Source organism: Limanda limanda, chromosome 21 (assembly GCF_963576545.1).
Source record: "Limanda limanda chromosome 21, fLimLim1.1, whole genome shotgun sequence".
NCBI lineage: Eukaryota > Metazoa > Chordata > Actinopteri > Pleuronectiformes > Pleuronectidae > Limanda > Limanda limanda.
In genome coordinates this window covers 21148993-21172588 of record NC_083656.1, presented here as the reverse complement: position 1 = coordinate 21172588, position 23596 = coordinate 21148993, and the positions used below count along the sequence as shown (strand labels likewise).

Here is a 23596-nt window from a genome sequence, read left to right as displayed (position 1 = left end):
TTTAGGTAAACCCGTCTTTGGGTTGGCATGATTGAAAATCCAAACCACTATAAGGAATCCATTTGGATGGGTTAGGGTTAGGGTTTCTCACTGATAACCTGGTACAGTTCACTGAGGGCCATCTCTCTGTTGTTGTTAGGGCTGGTGTGCTGGGATTAGTGTTGCACGGTGTACCGGTACTAGAAAGGTACCGCGCTACCCTTACGTTAAAAACGATACGGTTTAGCATATTTTTAGTACCGGTACTTTATTATAATAGCACGCAATCAGAGCGCACTCACTGCTCCGCTCCCTGTCACGCTGCCTGCGTGCATTGACTGCGAGGGGCGGGGCTGCCCAGCTCGCACACATGCAACGAGCAGGTGTCACTCATAGTAACTCAAACAACAACTTACAAAAAAATTACGTTCAGTTAACAATAAACAGCGGAGTTGCAGAGCCGAATCATTAATAGTTTTTAATAATATCATTGAACACTGTGTGTGTATCATCTTGGATGAGTGTGTTTAAAGTCGCTGCAGTGACGGTGACACAGGGGGCACTGGAGATCACTCACAAAAAATAGAGAAAAACTATTCACTTTCAAACTTCTATTTCCAAATAACATCCCAGAGTGGAGGTTAGGATCCAGTGTCAGTGAAGTAATCGCTCTGATTGCTTTAAAAATATAAATACTTCCGGGACACTCGTAATGAGGCGCGATGGATGAGCACGAATGGAAGGAGTAAACGAGGGTTCAGCAATCACAACGTTTTTTCCCATGATCATGACTCATTAGTTAATATAGATCCTGTATTACACAGATTGAACCGAATCATCCCAGTAAAAACACTAGCTTATAATAATAATTCTGTTAAATCCTATAGATTTGTGACATTAAAGCTGTCTCAGCATTTAATAATCCTGCAGTTTTGGATGATTAAAATACCAACAGGCGATACAAGTTCCCTCACATTCTGACGGTGTGTTTTTTTTGCCTCCACCTTTGAATGAGATTTTTTTTTTAATTTCAAGCTCCGTTCTCTGTATAGTCCTCACTCTCGCTCACTGTGTTAACAGCAACAGCAGCAGTGTACCATTTAGTGATGGGAAGTTCGGATCATTTTACCAACTCTGTTCTTTCAATCTCGTTCAGTAAAATGAACAAATCTTTTTTCGAGTCATTCGTTCATTTCAACGGGGGGGGGTTGTTTGAATTTTCTTTTGCGTACGCCATTTCCAGCTTTTGTGTGCGTGTACACTTTGAGTATGAATCCCATGCACTGTTTTATAAATGAGACCCCAGTCCAGATGGCTTTTCAGCCAAATTCTATATCAAATTCGGGACTGATCTCCTGCCTATTTTTACGTCAATGATTCACAAAAGAACACCTCCTCAATCTATGAACGTAGCACATATCATTGTATGGCAATGACCCCCTTTACTTTTTTTAAAGCTTTAAATCTGTTAAATGTGTGTTGTTATTTAATAGATTGGATCAAATCCATTTATAAAAATCTAAAGCACTAGTTATTACTATTGGTGTAACCTCTGAATTCTTCTCTTTATCAGACGGAAAAGACAGGGGTGTCCTATGTTACCTTTGCATTTTTGCAATGTTATTTGAACCACTGGTGTCATGTGTACGGGCCAATACAAATATTGAAGGATGAGGATTTATAATAATGAACGAAAAATTATCCTTATATGACACAATTTGACATGTATTTTCGGACTTCGTGAAATAAAAGAAAATCCATAAAAAAAATCCATTTTAAACTTTTATTAAAGAAAAAGAAGATCAAATTTAAACTCATAGATTAAATCGATCAAACGGAAAATAGCAGTTTGCGTAACAAAGTTTAGAGATCAACAAAAACAGCGTCCCTATTCACCCTCTTTCCTTCCTACACAGGTGAACAGGTGCTTGATTCAAAATGATTGATTGAAACCCCACCCCTATCCTTATGACCTATGAGCCAAATTAATAGAATTGCACAAGTAAACAATAAATAACAAATAATCCAAATAACCCTCCCAAAATACAAACCCATTACATCTTTTATCATTCATATCCAACAAATAATAATATACTTCTTCAACATATCTATGGATCCTTCATATATTAATGTATATGTAGCACAAATAGAACAATATAGAAAATATTCAGGATTTTCAAATCCAAAAACTTGCCACCTACAAATATATCTCTAAATTTACGTGGAGAAATAATAACAGGATTAGTCTATTGTTCCTCATGAAGCCAGAATCCATGCGGGGTCCTAATCTCACCAATTTCCAGCATTACTACTGGTCTGCACAATATAAAAATTTTGTATCTGGGTCACTGTGGAGACAGAACTCACTGTGGGTCCAGATGGAAGCCAACATTATTGACCCCTTGCCTTTGGACTTTCTTATCTTTATAAACAGATCACTTTAACAGTTCTCAATTGTGCAGTTTTCTGTCTGCGTAATATAAACGGTTCATGTGCAATCCATTCACTGTACATATTCTCTCACATAATATATTTCTTTACATTGTACAATAACAATTATTAGTTTAATTTGTATTTTTCTATATTTCTTTTATTTTTCTACTCACTACTGCTTATGTCTTTATGCTGCTGTAATATTGCAAATTTCCCCATTGTGGGACTAATAAATTACTTATTATTATTATTATTAAAAAATTTAATTAAAACATGGATCAATATTTTACTGTTATCAACACACTGCTAGCCTGGAAGGAGTGTACTAAACTTGAATAATAAAGTTTTTATCAAATTCTTATACTGGTTTAATTATACAGGCCTGTTTCTGTCGCTGGGAAACAAAGAAAACCTTGCTTCCCCGAGGAGCACATCACATCATTCCAACTAATAAGTAAGGTGGGTATTTGTGCTTGTGCACAGGACAGGGGGAATACAGAGATTTCCCTGGGAACAGTCATTAACATCCTCTTTGGCTATAGGTACTCTAATCCATCATTCCTCTGCCTTCTACTATCAAGAGACTAGAGGACAACATTCAAATGTAAACTCATAATGTATTACAAAGTGAAACAACTACTGTTAGCCACTGGAAATGCTAACACTACTATCTCACAGAATGTTATTCCAACTATAACTTTCATAGCTAACCCAATGAAAATAAGAAAGTAATTAAGGGGGAAAACCTGTGTGAACATCAGTAATGCGTTTCAACTGTGATGACACCACAGATGAAAGGGATGAAGAGGCTCCAGTTTTTCTGCTTATCAGGTGGGTAACGTTAATTAACTTTTGCGTTTTAAGAGATCCAATAAGTCAGTATAGTGTCTTGTTGAGACCAGTAGCTGCCTTGGCAATGCGTGTGCAAGAATGTGAGGGGTATAGCTTCCGAAGAAGCAGTTAAGGGTGGGGTTTATTTTAGTTTATTTACGCCAACTTTAATACTCTAACTACAACGCATTCAAAACCACACACAAATCTCTGGAGCCTTCGGGTCAGAGGTTTTGCAGCAGAGAGAGGCAGGAAGATTACATGTTTTTGTTTACAGCACATTGACACTAGCGTCACCACTTATCACCAAAAGCCCTCTTGACATATTCGTCGTCATCCTGAGATATTTTTTTTCATTTAATTAATTTGGTTTTGTATTTATTTTTGCGTCTGTTCCGAGGAAAGCAGGCTCATTTAGACATTTGGTCGAGTTTTTACCTGGGGGCTCTCACTTAGACATTCGTGACAGCCCTCTGCGAGAATTTACGGAGATTCCCTGGAGTTCAGTGCATGTCTTAAAGCAGCCCACATATTGGTAATGATTTTAAAGTACTTAAGGATCTGAACAATTCTTCCACCACTGTCTGTAATGCAGCTTGAATGCTATTATTGCACTAGTTTAACCACATCTTTTTTTCTATAATATAACCAATGGTCACATATATCACTCTCTTCAGATGTACCTAACTCAGAAATATTTTAATACCAGCCGCACTGTAACTCAGAAATTAAATGACTTTTCAGCGCTTTTTGGCTTGAAATATACTACACAAAAAGTAATAATGGACTATGTTGAGGTGCTCTGTCCACACTTTTTTAGCTATCTCTTGGTGATCTTTGCACATTTTTGGGGATTATTTGGCTTCAATACGTATCCAGTCCTTACATTGAATCGATGCAGATGCATGCAGAGGTGTCACAGCTTATATTAAACATTCCCTTCACTACTGTTACAGTGTGCATGTTGAATGTTCAGCCACTAATTGGACATGAAAGTATGCTGAGGATTGTTATGCTGTGCAAGATTATATGACTGTTGAGAAAGTAACGCATTTTTTAACACATTTATTTCTTACAATTTGTTACAAGATCTAATGGGCCCCCCCAATTATCCAGTATAAGTACCAGTCTAAGCTACTCTGATGACAGTAAATCAATAAGATCTACCATGATGACTTTGGGGTTGCAGCATTTATCAATCATTGTTAACATTTTTGGTAATTTAAAAAGGTTGATAGTCATAATCAATACTTAATATAATATATTAAGTATAATATATTATTATATTACATGTATATATATATATGAAGAATAAGCTACTACTGAGAAATAATTCCTAATTTTGGCTTGAATGTGACCCATCAACACAGTTAATCTCGATCAAGAGGAAACGAACGAGTTAACATTTGCATATGGTGATCTCAAGGTGAACAAAACTATTGACCAAAGAAAATATGTCCAGTCATCCCTTTTATAGATAAAATTGCCTTGCCATGCCAAATTAATGGAGTTTTAGTTTAATATAACACTGCCATTAACTGTAAACAAATAACAATGACAGGTTTTAACCGTAAGAGACACATTCATGCATGTTGGTGACGACATAACTATCTGAACACCAAAGCTAATAACCATTCGTGAACTTACCTGTTTTTCACCGACGGTGTGATGTCTCTGCAAAATCACTACTTCGGGCCACTTGGTGAGATGTATTGTCTCGTTATTTGCGTTCGCTACACTTCGATAGTCCACGGTAGTGTTCCTCGAACCTAAACTGTAGGGAGGAAAGGCTGCCTCTGTCGTTTCCCCTGTGTGAAGGGTTACCTTCGGTGCATCAGTGAATCCTTTTTCTCTGATGAATTTAAATGTCTCACATTCTGTCTGGCCACGCCACATGGGCTGACAGCTCGTACAGTCCAATGAGAAAAGAGGCAGGCCTCTTGGATACAGCCAGTGATGGAGTAATTCGTTGAACGCCCCCGTGTAGTCGGACAGAAGAAAAAAACTGTGGAGCTGGGGTTACTGGAGTTCAGATACTCCCCCTCCTCCTACGATACCCAGACTGCTGGTGATAGCTGCATCAGTAGATCGATTTGCATTAAAAGTTTTCTAGCCAAAGATGAAATAAGAACGTTTAACTTAACACATTTCCTGTCTGCAGGTTTGACAACAGTCTGTTGATATCTTTATGGGATAAAGTAGTTGCAAGTTACTCCATAGATCACTGGAAGTAACAACGCATTCAACTGCTCAGCTCTATTTTACTTTTTACAATGTTTGTCCAAAGACTTTCTGGCATTCAAAATAAACATATTAACGGTAATAGTGGTATTGAGAAATTGTACAGAGTATGTTAATAACCTCCTCATGACAATGCTAAATCATGTTGATGTTTTAGGGTTTAATATAATATAGTAACCCATTTTGCGTGGTGTCCTGTCCTGTTATTTATGAATAATTATAAATTGTTGAACTGGCAATGTGAAACATTCATAGTGTGCGTTATTTACACCTCTCATACTAGTGGTACTAGTTTGTACCATTTGCAGCCTAGAACACACATATCATATGCTTTACTTCTTCAGGCCTACGTCCTTTTCTTAAAAAGCAGCCCATCAAGCTTAACATGTTCCTGTTGAATTTTAAGGTGCAGAACTGGTTTGGGACATGTGGGTACACACGCCGAAGTGTTCTGGGAAGCATATAAATTAGCCAATCACAGGGTGGGGGTGGGAGGTTTAAGCCAATGACAATAGGCGGGAGGGTCCTGCTGGGAGATAGGGTGATTACAGGGCGGGGCCCTGATGATGACGTAGACAGGAACGCTCGTCTGACTCCTCTGGGTTACTGGAGTTCATGACTTCACATAGCATGATGTTCTAACAAAACAGCTTTTCTTTTCACCATTAACCTACTGTGGTAAACCAGTAATAACAGGTTTAATAAAAACACTGTGACCCTTGTTCAGTAGTGAAACAGACAAATGGGTTCATTGGATGAAATCATAGAGCCCCTCATTAATTATAGACTGGCATGCACAGTATACCTTTTAGTCAGATATTAGCATTCATAGCACATTTTACTGCAGTGTTACTCTTCGATTTGTATGTGTATGTGTCTATCAAGTAAACAATACAATCTGTAGAACGAATCTTGCAATAATGTTTTGTATATTAGTTTATCACAAGACAGTAAAACAAACAGATTTGCCCCAACAATACTTACATTTGAAAATAGGAGCCTATAGGTTTATTTTCAAATTGAAATAAACAGCTCATACATGGGAGCTCTGATGATGATAGGAGCTGTAAGAATATAAATATATTTTGAGTTTTGAGTTTTATCTCAAAATGCAATTATGCCACTCAAGATCCTTGGAGTATGCTTTACTGCTGTCACAGGCTGAGAAGGACATGACCATGGTTCATCCTGTGCTGGACCTCAGTTAGTGAATGGCTATGAAAGGGAGCAGCGACACCATGCACCCTCATCTGGACTTCATCACCACCGCACCAGACTGTCTCCCTCCTGCTCAGCTTACCGTTACCTTAAGGTAAAGACAAGAGAGGTACACTTTCAATGGAGGTCACATATAATACAGTCACATTTTTCTGGTTTCTTTAAAACGTGTGGCCATCATTTAAATTATATGCATCTTTTTTTCTCCAGTATATACATATATATATATAAATTACTATATGGAGAAAAAATATCAAGATTTTTATACATACACATATCACAAACTGAATAATAAATATACTTTATATTTTATCAGCTTACACATGTGTGTGGACTTTTGAGATTACTTCTGCTCTCCACTCCACAGACTCACAAATGCTTGCTGGTATTAAGTGCTAGTGGAAAATTGGGACATCTGGGCATTCTGTGAATTTGTCTGTAATGTCAAAGTGGAAAAGAAGGCTTGTCACCCCTCGAATAGAATAAATAAAACAACAAATAAAATAAATGTAAATATAAATACATAAATAAATAATAAATTATATTCTATGAGAGAATATACATGGTTTAAATAAGCTACTGTTTAATAAGGTTAAAGCTACTTCTACTGGGAAAATAGCCAGTCCAGGCCAAAGACAGACGCCGGCGTTTGCCTGCAAGAGAATGGCAAGGCAGGACATTCTACTGGTTCTTCCTGAAATGTGTATATGCAAAATGATTTCACTTCTCGCCATAAGCTCAATAACAAGTTAGACTTTTCTTACACAGCTGTTTGTCTCTGTAAGGAACGATTTGACCTTGTCAGTAGTGTGGTGCAAAGTATACGCAGGTATACAGCATATCAGCATAGCGTACCCCCATTTATCACCTGTTGTGCGCATCATTCATTCGTGTCCTGTAAGTCAATTTTTTTCCTAGGATAGCAAAAGCACCACCTGCCCTACTCTGCCTCTAAGCCAATCCTAGGCTGATGAGAGCGGGTCATATCTGTGTTTGTCTTCCTGGTAAAAAGCATCACCTGCTCTTTTCCTTACCTCCTGATTTAACAAACTCATTAACAAAATTAGGCCAGTAAGGAAATTATAATATGAAACGAACTACCCAATCAAAAATTTCAGAAGACGTTTCATGATGTTCTGCTGCCTCTGTGCTGCTCGCCAGCATCTCAGGGTTTTTTATTTTTTTTATTGAAATATATTGTTAAAAAAACATACCTTAAGGCATTTCATGTATCAAAGTTGACATCATACAGTAGTGAGAGAAAAGAAAAAAGAAATAAACATTAACATCAGAAGCCCAAAGGTAAACAATTTATAAAATAAATAACTGAGGGGTTTCATTTAATGAGCATAAAATAGTCCAGTAACGAGAAAAGTTTCAGGGCATCTTTGTTCATCATGCTTGACCTCTGTTTTAGGAAGGATCTAATAAGATAAGTTTCCTTATTTTCCTAACTTTATCCTCACTATAATCTCAAATAACATAATTTTCTTTCAGCCGCTCAGGGAAGTGTTGTGATGCTAGATATTTCGAATAAACTTATTAGTGAATTGCTTGCTGCCTATGTTAATACCTTCGACCGAGAGTGGCCTCATTTCTAAAACAGTATTATACAAGAAATACTGTTGTATCATAATCTTAATGGTAATTAGAATAGCTTTTAACACTTTATCATATTCTTTGACTGGGCACATCGGGTCCAGCTTTATACATCGAATGAGATACAGCCCATATTCCTTTTTCCAGGGTTAGGGGGTAAGGAAAAGCAGGATAGATGGTTCTTGACAGACTTAGATAGTTTCATTCTTCCAAATAAGATGTGTCCCTCTGTAAGAAAGAGTTAAATAAAAATTGTAATGGTTCAAAATGGTTTTGTGTATTACTTCTTTTTCTTTACATTTGTAAATATCTTTACCTATGTTCTCCCTCTCTCCCTCATTTATTTATTCCTCATGACAGTGATATCTAAATATCTCATTTCAGTTTTAACTTTTATACACACCCTGGACCGATTTGTGACATTGGACCCTTCCCTTTGAATGTTTACTTCCTATTTTTGCCCTAAGATCAGCATCAGTTAGAAAAGTGTGGAAGCTCCCAGAGGAGAATTTAGCCCATGAAGAGCAATTGAATGCAGTTAAAAGCAGAGGAAAGTTAATCAATAAAAAAACTCTCAGAAAGGTCTTTGGGCCCTAAAGATGTACTAAAATCACGATTAAAGGAGTGCCTGTTGCATCAATCATGCCCCTGCCCAACCTGTAAGCAAACTTGAACGGGTCCAAGCTTCAACTGTATTTAACAGCACATCCTTGACAATCTTCTCGGAAGCTTTAATTACTAGAGTAGTTAACAGTTATAAGGTGACATTGGAGCTTTATTTTTTGGCACAGGCCCAATTATAGAGTGCTTCTATAGATGAGAAACCCTGTGGAGTTGGACTGACCAATTAAAAATTAAACAGAAAATGTCCACCAACTGAACTGCACAATTCTTTAATGGTAAATGTTGTATTTATATTCATGCAATTGTATTTATATAGCGCTTTTTTAGTCTTGATGACCACTCAAAGCTCTTCACATTACAGTTTTACATTCACCCATTCACACAAACATTCATACAGTGCATCTATTAGCAGCACTTTGTTGTTCTATGAGGAGCAATTCGGGGTTCAGCATCTTGCCCAAGGACACTTCGGCATGCAGATGGGGAAGACTGGGGAACGAACTGCCGACATTCAGGTTGGAGGACGACCGCTCTACCCTCATTCTTGCGATAGGCAAACTACTTTATTGACAACAGTCTGGGATTTCTACTGTCGTTTGACTGTGTTCCGGGACTAGCAGCAAACATAACTTTGCACGTAAAATCCAATGCATTGGTGGTGACTATATACAGTACATTTGGTTAATTCTCCACATTATTACAATTTATAAATTAATCAAATGCCAGGGCCTGAGAATTTTTTTTTTTCAGTTCAGTGATTATTTGTAGACCACGTCACTGGGGATAGTGATTGGTGCAAAACTCAAGCACATCTTGTCTGTAAATACTACATACATGACAGATTTATAATTTACATCAATGTTATGTTATGTCAATAATAATTTTTCCCAAATATCTTGTGACCTCTTTAAAAGCAGGTGTTCAAGTTTGTCATCTTCATAGCAGTTGGGACATCTTTTGGTGGTGACAAGTCTGCTCCATTGACAACTGCCTTCACTGCATGTCTCCAAAAAGAAAAAAGCCACATTATGTATCTTGTACTTTCAGAGAAGCCTTAACTTCTTTTTGCAATAATCTATTCTATTCTTAATACATGTTTGGTAGTCAAAGGGATCCAAACGTTTTTAGGAAATGGTAAATGGTAAATGGATTTGTATTTATATAGCGCTTTTCTAGTCTGATGAAGACCACTCAAAGCGCTTTACAGTACAGTTTCACATTCACCCATTCATACAGTGCATCTACTTGCAGCACTTTGTTATTCTATGGGGGGCTATTTACAGTTCAGCATCTTGCCCAAGGACACTTCGGCATGCAGATGGTTCAGACTGGGGATCGAACCACCGACCTTCAGGTTGGAGGACGACCACTCTACCCCTCAGCTACAGCCGCCCAAACAATGCCAACATACAAGTCATCACAGAGTTTAGTATAGATATGTTTAGAGTACATCTCAATCCAGTTGATATTTAGGTAAATCATTTATAAAATCATTGTATACTAGTTTGGAGAATGGTATGGAATTTTTGTCTCATCCTTTCTTTTTAGTCAAGCTCAACGCTTCACCAATCCACATTGCTTTACTTTTAATACTCATAATATTTTTTACAGAAAGCTATTTGTAGTTAAACCTAGATCCATAGCTCCAAGCCCTCCATTTTTTCTATCTTTGTACATATATGTTTCCTTTGTGAAAATAATAGTTTAGATAAAACAAATATCTTAATTATTAAAATTCTACTTTTGTGAAATTGATTTATTTGACCATTCTTCTCATTTTTCTTTTAGTTCACGTTACATATTTGAATACTTAAATTTGGCATGTAATGTCTATTTTGAATGTTTATTACATTTCGTGTTTTGTGTTTCTCCCCATCCTCTTTCCATTTCCATCCATTTAACATCATATCCATCACACCAGTGAACTATTGTTATTAACTGGCCAGAAAGGAAATAATCTCTAATATTAGGAAGAGACATGCCTCCTCCCTTGTTACTTCATATTAACGTGCTATATTTAATCCCTAGTTTTCTTCCATCAACTACTAATACCATCTACCAAACAAACATCTGTCTGTCTTTCTGTCTGTATGTATGGAGCATGCATATCTCACAAACTGTTCTAATCGACTTAAGTTCAATATTAATAAATATTTAATGAAGAAGCAAACAGCGCTGTATAGCAATCAGTCAGCGGACCAAGTTGAACATGTCCTCTACGTCCTTTAATAAACTACAGCAGCGGTCTACAACTCGGTCAACCCATGGGTAAAAGTCACCGCAAGATCATTTTGATGATTTTATTGTTTTTATTTACCCTGAATCAGACTGACACAGATATTCATGGGAGTCACTGGTGCTAATCTCTGTCATAGCAATAAAATTCACAGAATCACTTCTGAAGTAGGCTCCAGAGCATTACCACAAGCCAAGCACACAGCCCATTCCAAACAAGCATGCTTACAAATGGGCACTGCACTCATTTCAAATAAATTGTGACATTTTAGTAATTAAATGGTAATGGTTTTGGATTTATATAGTGCTTTTCTAGTCTTGATGACCACCCAAAGCTCTTTACAATTTTTACATTTACCCAATCACACACACATTCACACAATAGCAGCACTTTGTTGTTCTACGAGGGGCAATTCGGGGTTCAGCATCTTGCCCATGCAGATGGGGAAGACTGGGGATCAATCTGCAGACTTTCAGGTTGGAGGACGACCGCTCTACCCCTCAGCGACAGCTGCCCTTAACTGATAGTGACAAATAAATACAACAGTCTAGGTAAAATAAACATCTTTACGATGTCTATTATTGAACTAATATTTTGTGGGGATGTTGACCTTGTCCTAAGATCTTCTTAAATTTTCTTGTTTAGAGTTTCATAATTTTGACTGGGGCAATGTTTTTACCATACTCCAAAGGTATTTCACTGCTGTATAAACCCATGGGAAATCTTTGCTTAGGAGTCCCAACCACTCTGGTGTAATCAAATCACTTTAAGACGTCACCACATAAACACTAAGCCAGGTGTTAAGTGCTGACTTAAAAGTCAGCGCTAGTTTTTTGTTGGTGTTAAATGGCAATGGCTTAGGATGGTTCCTTAGTGAGTGAAATGACCCAGAAGTGTTTCAGCGGCCGCCAAAATAACAGATGTTAGAGTTCTCTAAATCAGGGGTCTTCAACGTTTTTCAGGCCAAGGACCCCCAAACAGGTGGAGAGATGGAGCAGGGACCCCCTACTATATATATTGTATACAATTGTGCCATGTATTAACTGCATCTCTGGAGCTCAGCCACAGTGATCTTTGGGTTCTTCTTTACCTCTCTCACCAAGGCTCTTCTCCCACGATTGCTCAGTTTGGCTGGACGGCCAGGTCTAGGAAGAGTTCTGGTCGTCCCAAACTTCTTCCATTTAAGGATTATGGAGGCCACTGTGCTCTTAGGAACCTTGAGTGCTGCAGAAATTCTTTTGTTATCATGGCCAGATCTGTGCCTTGCCACAATTCTGTCTCTGAGCTCCTTGGGCAGTTCCTTCGACCTCATGATTCTCATTTGCTCTGACATGCACTGTGAGCTGTAAGGTCTTATAGACTATCCTTTTCGAAAGGAAAAAAGTATTCGTAATTGCACCTGGGCAGGTCCACATAAATATAAAAAGCTGTTTTTTTTCTCTTGACAAGATCCAAAACTTATGTGAATTCCCACATGATGATCTGACCTTCTGATTTTTTACATCACACTCATTTAGCTGACGCTTTTATCCAAAACAACATACAATAAGTACATTCAACCATGAGGGTTCAAACCCAGAGCGACAAGAATCAAGTAAGTACATTTTTTTCTTCAAAAAACCCAAATTACAAGTGCAAGTTTTTTTCTCTACATCTACATCTGTCCAATCAGGAATCACAATGAACAACACAACTATTGAACTTAGTTCACGATATCATCATAAATATGAAATATATAAAAGTAATTTTAAACTCCTGTTTGTGGAATGCACACAAAAAATAAATGTCTCCATCTTTATTCCACATGTTTATTTGATATATTAATTCAACATTTTAGTAATGATTGTTTACTTTTAATTTTCAATTAAATATTTTCTGTTGTATTCATGTGAGTACCTGATGGTTAAATGTTCTCTCTGTATGAACTAAAAACATTCTGTTTTGGACAGGAAACTTAACTACAACTGTTGAAAAGCCTACACAGTTCCATACTGTCTGTGCGTATCTTCAGATTTTCTCTGCACTAGGAGAAACTCCAATTCAATTTACATGCAGCTTTTTTTTCTAACTTTATTTGTAACAGAAGATACACACAGAGAGTAAAGCACTCTATGCTGTAGGCTGTGCGCCTAGTTTCCTGTCTAAAAAAGAATCACAGACACATCCTGAGACATATGTCATTTAATATAGAAACAAAAAGGACTGAAATGATGAAAATGACTGAAAATAATCTAATAAAATGGGGAATATAAATGGAGAAAACCTTTTGTATGTTTTATATTTGTACTATAAATACTGTAAATATAGACAATGTTGTGCTGAAAAAAGAACAATTAAGTAATAGGATGGTAAAAATGTATTGTATGTATCCTTATATGGACTGAATGTGTTAAGAAGATCTTAAAGGATATGCAGGCAGACATCTTGATTATTTATGTAAGGCAAATCATCATCATTATCCAGCACTATTTTATATTCCCTGTTATTTAGCAGAATTTCCTGTATAGTTAATTCTTTTCTCATTACATGTGCCAGAGATTCCATGTAAATTGCAAAAAGGGTTGGAGAGAGGGGGCATCCCTGATGGATGGATCTTTCAAATTTAATGCGATTGGTAGGGCATCCATTAATCGTGATTCTTGCTTCAGGGGCAACATAGAAAGCTTTTATACTAATAATATATTTTCATCAATGTCAAAATGCTCCAAAACTCAAAACAAATAGACCCCAAATAATGATATTCGTTTGTACATTTTCTAAAATGTTTTTTTTTGTTTCCCATAATCTTGTTTTATCCAGTACACTGCTTAGGCATTACCCTGCTGTTGTGCTGCAAATTATTGTCCATGGTTTGTTTTGAGTTTTCAAGTTGTACTACACAAGAGAATAAAACATCATAAGAAAGAAAATAAACAACCGTTAAAAAAAAGTGAGTTTTTTTGTTTTAAATTTCGCAGTCTTGGCACAACGGCCTATTTTGTTTGTTTTCATGGTTTATAACCATGTCCCTAATTCCACATATTATTGATTACTTGATATTAAATTCATTCTTGGGGACTTCGTTCTCTGAGATGACGAGTATCTACAGTTGCAAGGCTGCATCAAAGCAGGATAATAACACGGTAGACTCACTGAGTAATGGTTCTAACGGTAAACAATAAAATCCCATTTTGGTTTGAACTCATTATGAGTCATTTGAATGTTGTGTCTGTGTTCATGAGATAGGATACAGCTAGCTTGCACACACACTCGCGCACACACACACACATGCACACACAGGCAAAACAAAGTAATGTAGCCTACCACGAGTATCTTCAGCCTTTGTTGCGATGGTAAACTTAGAAGTGAACCAAATATGTATACGTCCCGATCGAGCAGATAACCGTTAAACTGTTAACAATAAATATAATTTAACAAGCTGAAATCGACCTTAACTTAAACCTGCTGAGTCGTTCTGCGGTGGAAAGTATCCATGGAAACAGTACGTCTGACAAGCAATCCCACTGCTACTGAGACAGACAATTGTCCCGTGCCCTACCAATAGGGTCCTACCGTAAAATACGTTTTTTTCTTTCATTCTACTACTTCAGTTTTTACCTCCGCCATAGATGTTAAGCGTTTGTATGTTTGATGTGAGTTAAGGCCGGCGCATGCTACTGCGTTTCCAGGGACACGCAAGCGCAAGGCAGTTTTCTGAGCTTTTATTTTGAAGGGGATTTTTTATGCAGCGGAGTGTCGTCTATTCACACTCATTAACAGTATTTGTTAAAAATTGTGAATAGGATCACTTTTGTTGGTTGTCGTAGATTCAGTGAGTGAGTATTCTCACCTAAAGCTAAATAATTTGAGTCTTTTTGAAACTGTTTATCAGTAGTTGGACTTTTTTATTTCACGTTTGTGCATGAAAGCAGAGTCTGTTAAAAAAGGCTGAAGTTACTGAATTGTTATGTATGTTGTATTACATTGTGTCCTGAAGATGCACTTTTAGTTTTTTAATTAAACTGCAGCTGATTGAGTGTAAAAGGGAATATTTCCCTCTCTAGCATCGCCACCTGCTGGTCATTTTGGTTTATCATTTAACTTGTTTTTTTGTTTTAACATATTGTGATATTCTGTACTATCTCAGGTTCAAACTGCACCATCTTTTCATTAAACACATTTGAGAAGTTGAACATTTTCCTCGATTTGGGTCACAGCTTGTCATTAAGGGGAGATGGTGGGTCCCGAAGCCAGACCAGTTGAGAACCACTGCTCTACATGACAAGAATCATTCATATTTAGGGGACTAATAGTTTCATGCAAACAATTATCTGCGGTTTGAATAAATTAAAGGGAACTGTTGGGCATTGGAAGAGGTAAATGCTCTTCTGAGTGCTATTCTAGATGCATTTAAAATGACAACTGCGAGATGTGAGTGTAAGCGTCATTGAAGCGCCAGTGAGACAACTGACAGCAGGACAGGTAGGCTACACAGGCAGGGGCGGTGTCGAAGTATAGTTCCCCCTTTCAATGAGAGACATGGCCTGTAAATGATTATGGATTTCCTTACAGTCAATAAAAATGTCAATATTACATACCAGGTGCACTATAGGTGTTACATACAGAAAGAGTGAATTTGTTGTCTAATTCATTGTTCTTCTTCAGATAATGCAAGGACCTAACCTGTCATGAAGTTTTTCTGACGATCCAGGGGATGAAGTGCAGACAACGGAACATGGGTAAGCGCCGGAGTTTTCGAAAAATATTACAGGACTGCCTGCCTTATAAAACAGATACAACAGAAGTGCGTGGTGGGTACGGTTTTCTCCACACAGAAGTTGATGCAATCTGTAATGCCGTTTGTGAGGCTGTCAATGTCCATGGCCCTTTATTTTGAAAGTCTAAAAGGAAATTTGTTAGTGAAAAATAAATAAAAAGACAGCTCTTCTAGAAAAAACCTGTCTGGACGACTTTCAAAATTGGATATTGTACTTATAATGGAGGACTCGCCAAATATTTTTTGCATAAATGTAAATTTCTAAAAACCACCCCACGCTTTATTGTATTTTTGACAGAACAGTTTATTTTCATGGATCATTGAAACTAAACTAAAAAGTTGCACTTTTATATGAATATATGTTAAATTTATCTTTCGACTGGACCCCAAACAGAAATTGAAATTACTTACTTACTTATTCACTTACTTAATTTGTTCTTTCTTTGTGTTATTATTTGTTTAATTTGCACTTTGGTTTTCTGTTTATTTTTTAACCTTGCTCTGTACTTGTACTGGTAACTGTTTATTTTGCTGTAATTGCTCAGACTTTAACTGAAGTCTGTTTTTCTTAAAAAAGGTGTTTTTTTTAAATTTTGCAATTAAGCAAGTAAAAAAAATAAACTTTACGATGAAGAAGAGGTGACCATTGCACATGCATTCAAGGAGGTGCTTCTGCACATGTGCTGGCGGCTGTCCCTCATCTTATCTGCAGCAAGGTAGTCTTTTTTAGTTCTGATGATGATGTTGTGATAACTTGTGAACTTTAAGTTCATACGTTTGTTGTTCATTTTGAATCCTGACTGGACAGATGAGACAGAGAAGAAATCAGGAGCTCAGACTAAAGTTCTGGAGGATCATGTCATGAGAATAAAACAACAGAAGTGGGTGCGTCAGTGTCATTAGTTTCCGTCAGTATTTCAACTGCTGCAGACTCAAACAAAAGGTTAGACTTGGAAGCTGAACAGATTCCCAAATGAGACACAAGTGAGGCAGGGATGGTTTGACTCAGGTGAAACACATCAGAACGGGTCAGAAAATAACAAAAGCAGGAAAAAACGTTACAATTACAGGAGCCAACAGACACAAGTAATATCAATATAAAACAGGAAATAATAAGTCTGTGATTTGCAGAGTACGAGAGTTTGTCAGTTATATGCCTTAAACTCTCCACTTTTACCATCAACAGACATGTACACCTGTTTTAATGTAGTGGCTGTTTGTTGTCATTTACATTCTGAATCATTGTTCCCCACCCTAAGGAACTATCTTAACTCAGCTGACTGATGCTGAACTGCAGAGGGAGCCAAAGAGAGATAGCTTAGATACTGTAGGCCTTGTACTCTCTCAACATTTCAACTATCTACATCTGCCTTGTGCTTTAAGAAAATATTAATTGAAAGACACAGTACAATGAATTACCAACATCCGGAGCTCCATATATATGCATACTGTCGTGCAAGGTATGTTGACCCCTTATGTTTTTAGATATTTAGATGGATATAACCTGCAAAATGTTTGACATAAGTATTTGCTACATAAAATTACAATCTTCCTTACTCACATACTTGTATGAACAATATAATAAGAATACATTGTAGATACTGTAAAAAAAATCAAGATATTTCTTCTTTCTGTATTTAAAAAAGACTCCTGCTTGTCAACATGCATTTCCCTACAGATGGCTGCTATAAAAGAGACATATAAAACAGAAGAATTTTGATATTTGTTAGCATCTTCCGAGAGTGTAGACCAGCATATTTTATATATTATGTGTATGACATCAAATTGTAAAAAGTATATAAGCAGTGTTGACATTTTGTCATAAAACACTTTTGAGACATTACATAAATTTGCATATAGGTTCTCACCTAAAGTAAATACTGTAAATTACAATATGTTTCACTATATCTGATCAGTATATTTTTCTTTAAAATGAAAGGTGAAAATAGGAAAATTCATAAAAAATATTATTTAAAAGTTATCAGTTGTAGGCCATAGTTCTAAGTACCTGCTGGATGTGCTTGTGTTTAGAAATGATCTGATAAAAAGGTGAAATTGTGGATATTATTTAAAAAGTCTGGGGAAGTGTGTAGCTCACCTGGTAGAGCTGCTGCCCCAATGAGGCAAGGCCTCAGCCCCTGGAAGCCTAAGTTCAGTTCTGACCCATGGCCATGTATACATGTCCTCCCCCACTCTCTCTCTATCCCCCTTCCACAAGCTTACTCTGTCCTATCCATAAAAAAAGGCAATAAAACCCCCCAAAAAAGCTTAAATATATTTGTTTAAATGCAGTTTTTTCTGAAAGGATCAACCAGATTTCTGCTGTTGCAGCTAACAGTAATGGACACTGGACTTTGAAAAGGTTGTTGTAGGTGTATGTGTGTCTCTGTAAAGAGCTCTTGTCAGCAGGACAAAAGGCTGTGATGGGTGTTTGAGTGTCTAGTTTACTCAGCTACATTCACCACTTACACTGGCTTGCTCACTCATAGACATCAGACATGCATGATTATTGCTCAGTAGACATAAACCTCTCAGCTCTCTCTTCTGTCTCCATCAAGTGGACACATTTTATGGAGTACAAGGAGGATACTGGAAGTGTTCTATGGCCATGAGTGAGGAGACCATGGTGATTGTTAAATATGTGCAGGTGAGTAAACATCTAACTGAGTTCTACTTTGAAAAATAAACCAAATACCAAAGCAAAACATAATTTAATCAAATGTATCCTGCTAAATGGTGGGGCTGCAGTATACCTGCTGAATGACAACTGCTGTTAAAATGTTTGCAGTGCAGTCTGTGTTTGCAGAGTTGTGGCATCTTCACCTCTGTTTCTCTGAAAGAGAAGATACATCTCATCCTGCCATACAGGTTTATCAAACACAAAACAGACATTTGAGACAATAGTCTTCCTTTGTCTTGTTCAGGCTCGAGACAGGGTCAAAAATATTCTCAACTTGTGAAATGAGAAGTAATTTAACAGCCAGTAGTGTTTGTGAACCTGTAAAAAGATTCAAGATTCAGATGGATCAAATTTGCAGATGAAGTAAATATTTTTACTTATACTGAAAGAATAATTTAGAGAAAAAATTTAAAAAAGCGATGTGGCATTTAAGGAAATTAAGAGTTCTTAAGGTCCTATTAGTGGCTCTCATGAACCTTTTGATTTAATAAGCTGAGTTTGCAAATGTGCTGAATCAAGATCTATAACAGCCACTAAATTGATTCATAGGTAAGACTATTAGTCAGCTTTTGTTTTCAAGGTCTAAAATGGACTTACTTTATAAATATTTACGTGGTACAGGTTCAACAAACAAAACAATCAGTGTTTGTTCTTGGTCTGTCACAGTAAAAATAAAAACAGAGAGTGATGCTACCATTGTGTTATTGAGTCCTTCCAAATAAAAGGTTTACTATAAACGTATTTACTTTAAATCAGATTTACATAGGTCACTGCTTCACTCTAAAGTACATTCGCACTCTATGGACAATAAATTGTTTTCTATCACAACCAGAAAATATAAGCAGAAATCAAATACAACTCATAGGATCAGCATTGCAGTATTCATTTTTATTTACACTGAATATTTTTATATTTTGAGGCCCTGATATGATATAGATTGGCCTTGAGGTACTAATTTTAAATACGTTGTTGGCCATTTCACTCTTTTGGCTTGCACTCTTTCTGTCCCTTTTTCCTTCTCTTCCATGCATACTGTCAGTCAGCTGTCAGCTGCAGTCTAAGTGGTCCTCAATGGAACTTTAAATAGAATATGTGAGGATTTGATCAGGCCAATGTTCTTTAAGGTATGCTTGGTGTGTCAAGTCTTTAAAGAACACTTTGCCTTTAGAGGTTAACTGTTTTGCTATAATCTTGTATGTAACCTTGTCACCGTGAACCTGTGTCTGTGCAGGCTGCTAATCCAGTCCATCACTGTTGTGAAATTGGCCCAGTGTTCATTTAGAAAGGGGAAGTGAGAGATAGGCACACACACACACACACACACACACACACACACACACACACACACACACACACACACACACACACACACACACACACACACACACACACACAAATAGGCACACACACTCACACACACAGATGGGTGTTCAGCAAAGCTTTGTAGCCATACACCCTGCATGTGTGCTGTTAGATAGCTTGTTGTTTTTTAGTGGCAGAACATGTGTTGTTACCAATAGGCAAATCCTCTGGGTGCCGTCACTGACGGCTGCATTCTGTGAAGAAAGAACGTCCACATGACTAAGCAGACACAGACAGAAATACAAAGAGTAAGAAGGAAGAACCCAAGAGAGACAACATGGATAAACATTGGCTATTACTTTGGCAAACATAAACACTCATGTGTAAACACTTATGTTTTTTCCAACCTATGTCTGTGGTCCACCAGGCACTACTACCACCTAGTGGGAAGGCTGTACCTCCTGAAAACACAGACAAATCTCCACACAAATTTACAGATCGCTGCAGACATTTGCAAATCTGTGACAGCAGAAGTGTCGCAAAAGTCCCAATTGAGAGGCCGCCTGTGCAGAAACTGATGACTTGAAAATTAAAATAAAATACACCCAGTTCGGATCTTACTTCAGATCTTTTTCATCTATCTTTTAAACAATAAACTGTTTCCGATTGTGATGATTGCTCCTGATCATGGTAGCTGCTGACCATGGACTATGATTACAACATCTTTCTGATGTTCTCCATTACACGTGGCATCTATTGCACTTCTGTCAATCCTGGGAGAGGGATCCCTCACATGTGGCTCCTGTTAATTGTTTTTTTTCTTACTCTTGTCAAGGCTTAAGGGCAGAGGATGTCACACCTTGCCAAGCCCCATGAGAAAAATTGTGATTTGTTAATATGGGCTATACAAATAAAATTTGGTTGATTGATTGATTGAAGTTGTTGTTCCCACAAAATCTGTGTGTTTTTTCCCCCACAACAAACCCTGGATTAGCCCTTGGACATCAAAGACCATTCTTAATAAGAAAAATATGGTGTTTAAAGATGGAGACTGAGAGCCAGAGCTGAAGCGTGTTCAGGGGGAACTCAAGGTCCAGCTGAGAGAGGCAAAGGGGACTTACAGGAGAAAAGTTGAAAAAAAACTGCAGGACAACAACATTAAGGATGTCTAGGAGAGTATGAAAACCATCACAAGATGCAGAAAGAAGAACATTAACACAGTAGATGGAGATGTAGTGAAAGCAAACAAGTTCAACCACTTCTTCAACAGGTTTGACAGCCAGTCTCCATTTAGGGGGCTGATGTTGTGGTGGTCAGAGCTAAGTGGCAACCAAACTGACGTCACCCATTGGTTTGTGAACTGCCACTTTGAAGCAGAGAGTTTTGAAAATTAGCTGCTAACACAGTTAGCGTCAATATTCTGAGGATAAATCCATCAGTGGTGGGAAGTAACGAAGTAGAAATACTTCACATATCTGGGGTCTAATTTATAACCATTGCGTAAGCACAAAACGGGCCTGAAACGTGCGTACGCCACTTCTCACGCCAACGTTGGGATTTATAAAAGCAAACTTGACGGGAGAATTTGCGTATTTCCACGCAAATTCTGACCCATGAGTACGAACGTTTTGGAGACGGGACAGTGGCGATGCAGACGTGAGGTGGTGAACTGAAGCAGATTATTGATCCAATTCATCATTTACATTAAAACCAACAGCTTAGTTTTACTCGCGCGACATATCTGCTCCACACGAACCTTTTAATTAAAAAATATATGAAACAACTTACAGCAAATTACGTTCAGATTCGATTTAACCGCGGAGTTACAGAGCCGAGTCATTAATAGGTTTTATTAATAATATCTTCTAACACTGTGCGTGTATCATCAGATCACTGCAGTGAACGGGACTGTGCCATCAGGCACACAGAGCGCACAGGAGATCACTTACAAGAAACTTTCCAAATAATATCCCAGAGGAGGTGAGGATCCACTGATGTTAGGGAATCGGTCCGATGCTTTAAATAAATAAATACTGCCGTGACACCGGTGCGGGGTTCTGCTCGATGTGTGCATGTGAATGGAAGGACGAGGAGGAAGCGAGGGTTCAGCGATTTCTGATCTCACACAGTGTGTTGTCCACAGCAGCAGCAGCAGAGTATTAGTGTATTTTCTTTATTAGTGACATCACTGCTGTCCCATAAAGTCGCTCTTCACCTCCACCTCACTAACAGACACCTCGATGTCAGTGTCAGAAAGTTTCACTTCCTCTTCACATCGCTTGATGTGGTGACTCTGTCAGGACTCACGGTGGAAACCCATTGGTCAGCAGCATCATTTAATATTCACGCCGTGCTTAGCATTGATCATTTATGGTTGAAAGTGGGCGTGTGGAGGGCGGATTTGGAGGCAGATCCACGTACGAACGTTTCCAGGTGGACTGTGATTTGTAAAGCGAACATTGCGTTCAGGTGTACGTGCACATGGTTTTATAAATCAGAATTACTAATACTAATTACTTTAAGTATGAATCCTAAGCATTCTTTTATAAATGAGACCCCTGTACTTTACTTGAGTATTTATTTTCCTGACGACTTTTTACTTTTACTCGTTACATTTGAACACAATTTTCTGTACTTATACTTATTACATTCTAAAAACTGGCTGGTTACTTGAGCAGCGGAGGTTCTCGCAACACGAGCCTTTACGCACAACGCACCTCTGTCTTGCTCACTTGCGTGCCGCTGCCTTGGGGGATGCGCATGGCTGGCGGCGTGTTTGCAGTCGGGGGGGGGGGGGGGGCAGCGCGAGACCCTCAGCGTCCAGAGGTTGGTCGGGCTGTCTTGGTCGACCGGGGTTGAGGAGGCTGTACCGGTGATGAATTCTAAGCAGGTTCACCATCAGAAACCTTGTTACAAGTTTGACTTCCTCTAGATAGTCCAGTTTAATCTTCTTCTCGGCGCGGGGCCGAGACCGACTCTGGCAGGGCCGATCGGAGGACCTCACTAAACCATCCAATAGGTAGTAGCGATGTGTATCTTATTAACTGTAGACATACAGCAGGTAATCACAACAAAACAAAGAAAGTTTATACTATAGTTTAACCACATGTAAGGAGTTACCAAAAAATTATGCACTATCATTTAACACTAACCCTATCACCATTTCCACCAAGGCTTCTTCTTTTGGAGCCGGATGCTACATCTATTTTTTATATACAGTCTATGGTCAGGACGTATAACTACTTCTGACTGCAGCTAGATGATGTACTGGACTGGTCAGCGAAAACAGACACCCTCCAAAGAAAGAGGCATAGCTGATTCTATTTCCTGAGGAGGCTGGGGTCCTTTAACATTTGCAGGAAACTGCTGATGATGTTTTACCAACTCATTAACAATGTCACTAGGCTGCCAGACTCTCACCATTACTGCCTATGTTAATCTTTTATTTGAATAGCTTCAGTTATATATCTTGAAATGTGTATTTATATTTGGCTTCAATACTCAGTTCTAGTGTCTTTCAATCACTTTATACTTAAAATATCTGTATTTTCAATACAGCTTTGTAGAAGTTCTGGTGGCTAGACTTTCATCTCACTGCAGTGTACTTATTCTTTATCACCAATAAAAAAAAGGTTTTATTGTAATGCTCAATCAAACCGGATGTCAGCTCCTCTGTGTCTGTTGATACTGAAGAATC

At 37.9% G+C, this 23596-nt stretch overlaps 1 protein-coding gene and 1 long non-coding RNA gene across 2 annotated transcripts in view; both read right to left on the bottom strand.

The window, feature by feature from the left end:
- fasn (fatty acid synthase) overlaps positions 1–5105 on the bottom strand; it is a 59130-nt gene extending 54025 nt beyond the window's left edge. Inside the window, exon 1 of the mRNA XM_061095363.1 lies at positions 4891–5105. The gene's annotated coding sequence lies outside the window, so the exon portion shown is untranslated. The remainder of the gene's footprint in view (positions 1–4890) is intronic.
- A 1359-nt stretch (positions 5106–6464) lies between these two features.
- Positions 6465–7130, bottom strand: LOC133028372 (uncharacterized). Its single transcript, XR_009683298.1, has 2 exons — positions 7024–7130; positions 6465–6790 (listed from the first exon to the last, which is right to left on the bottom strand). It is a non-coding gene; the product is annotated as an uncharacterized LOC133028372 (long non-coding RNA).
- Between the last annotated feature and the right edge of the window lie 16466 nt (positions 7131–23596).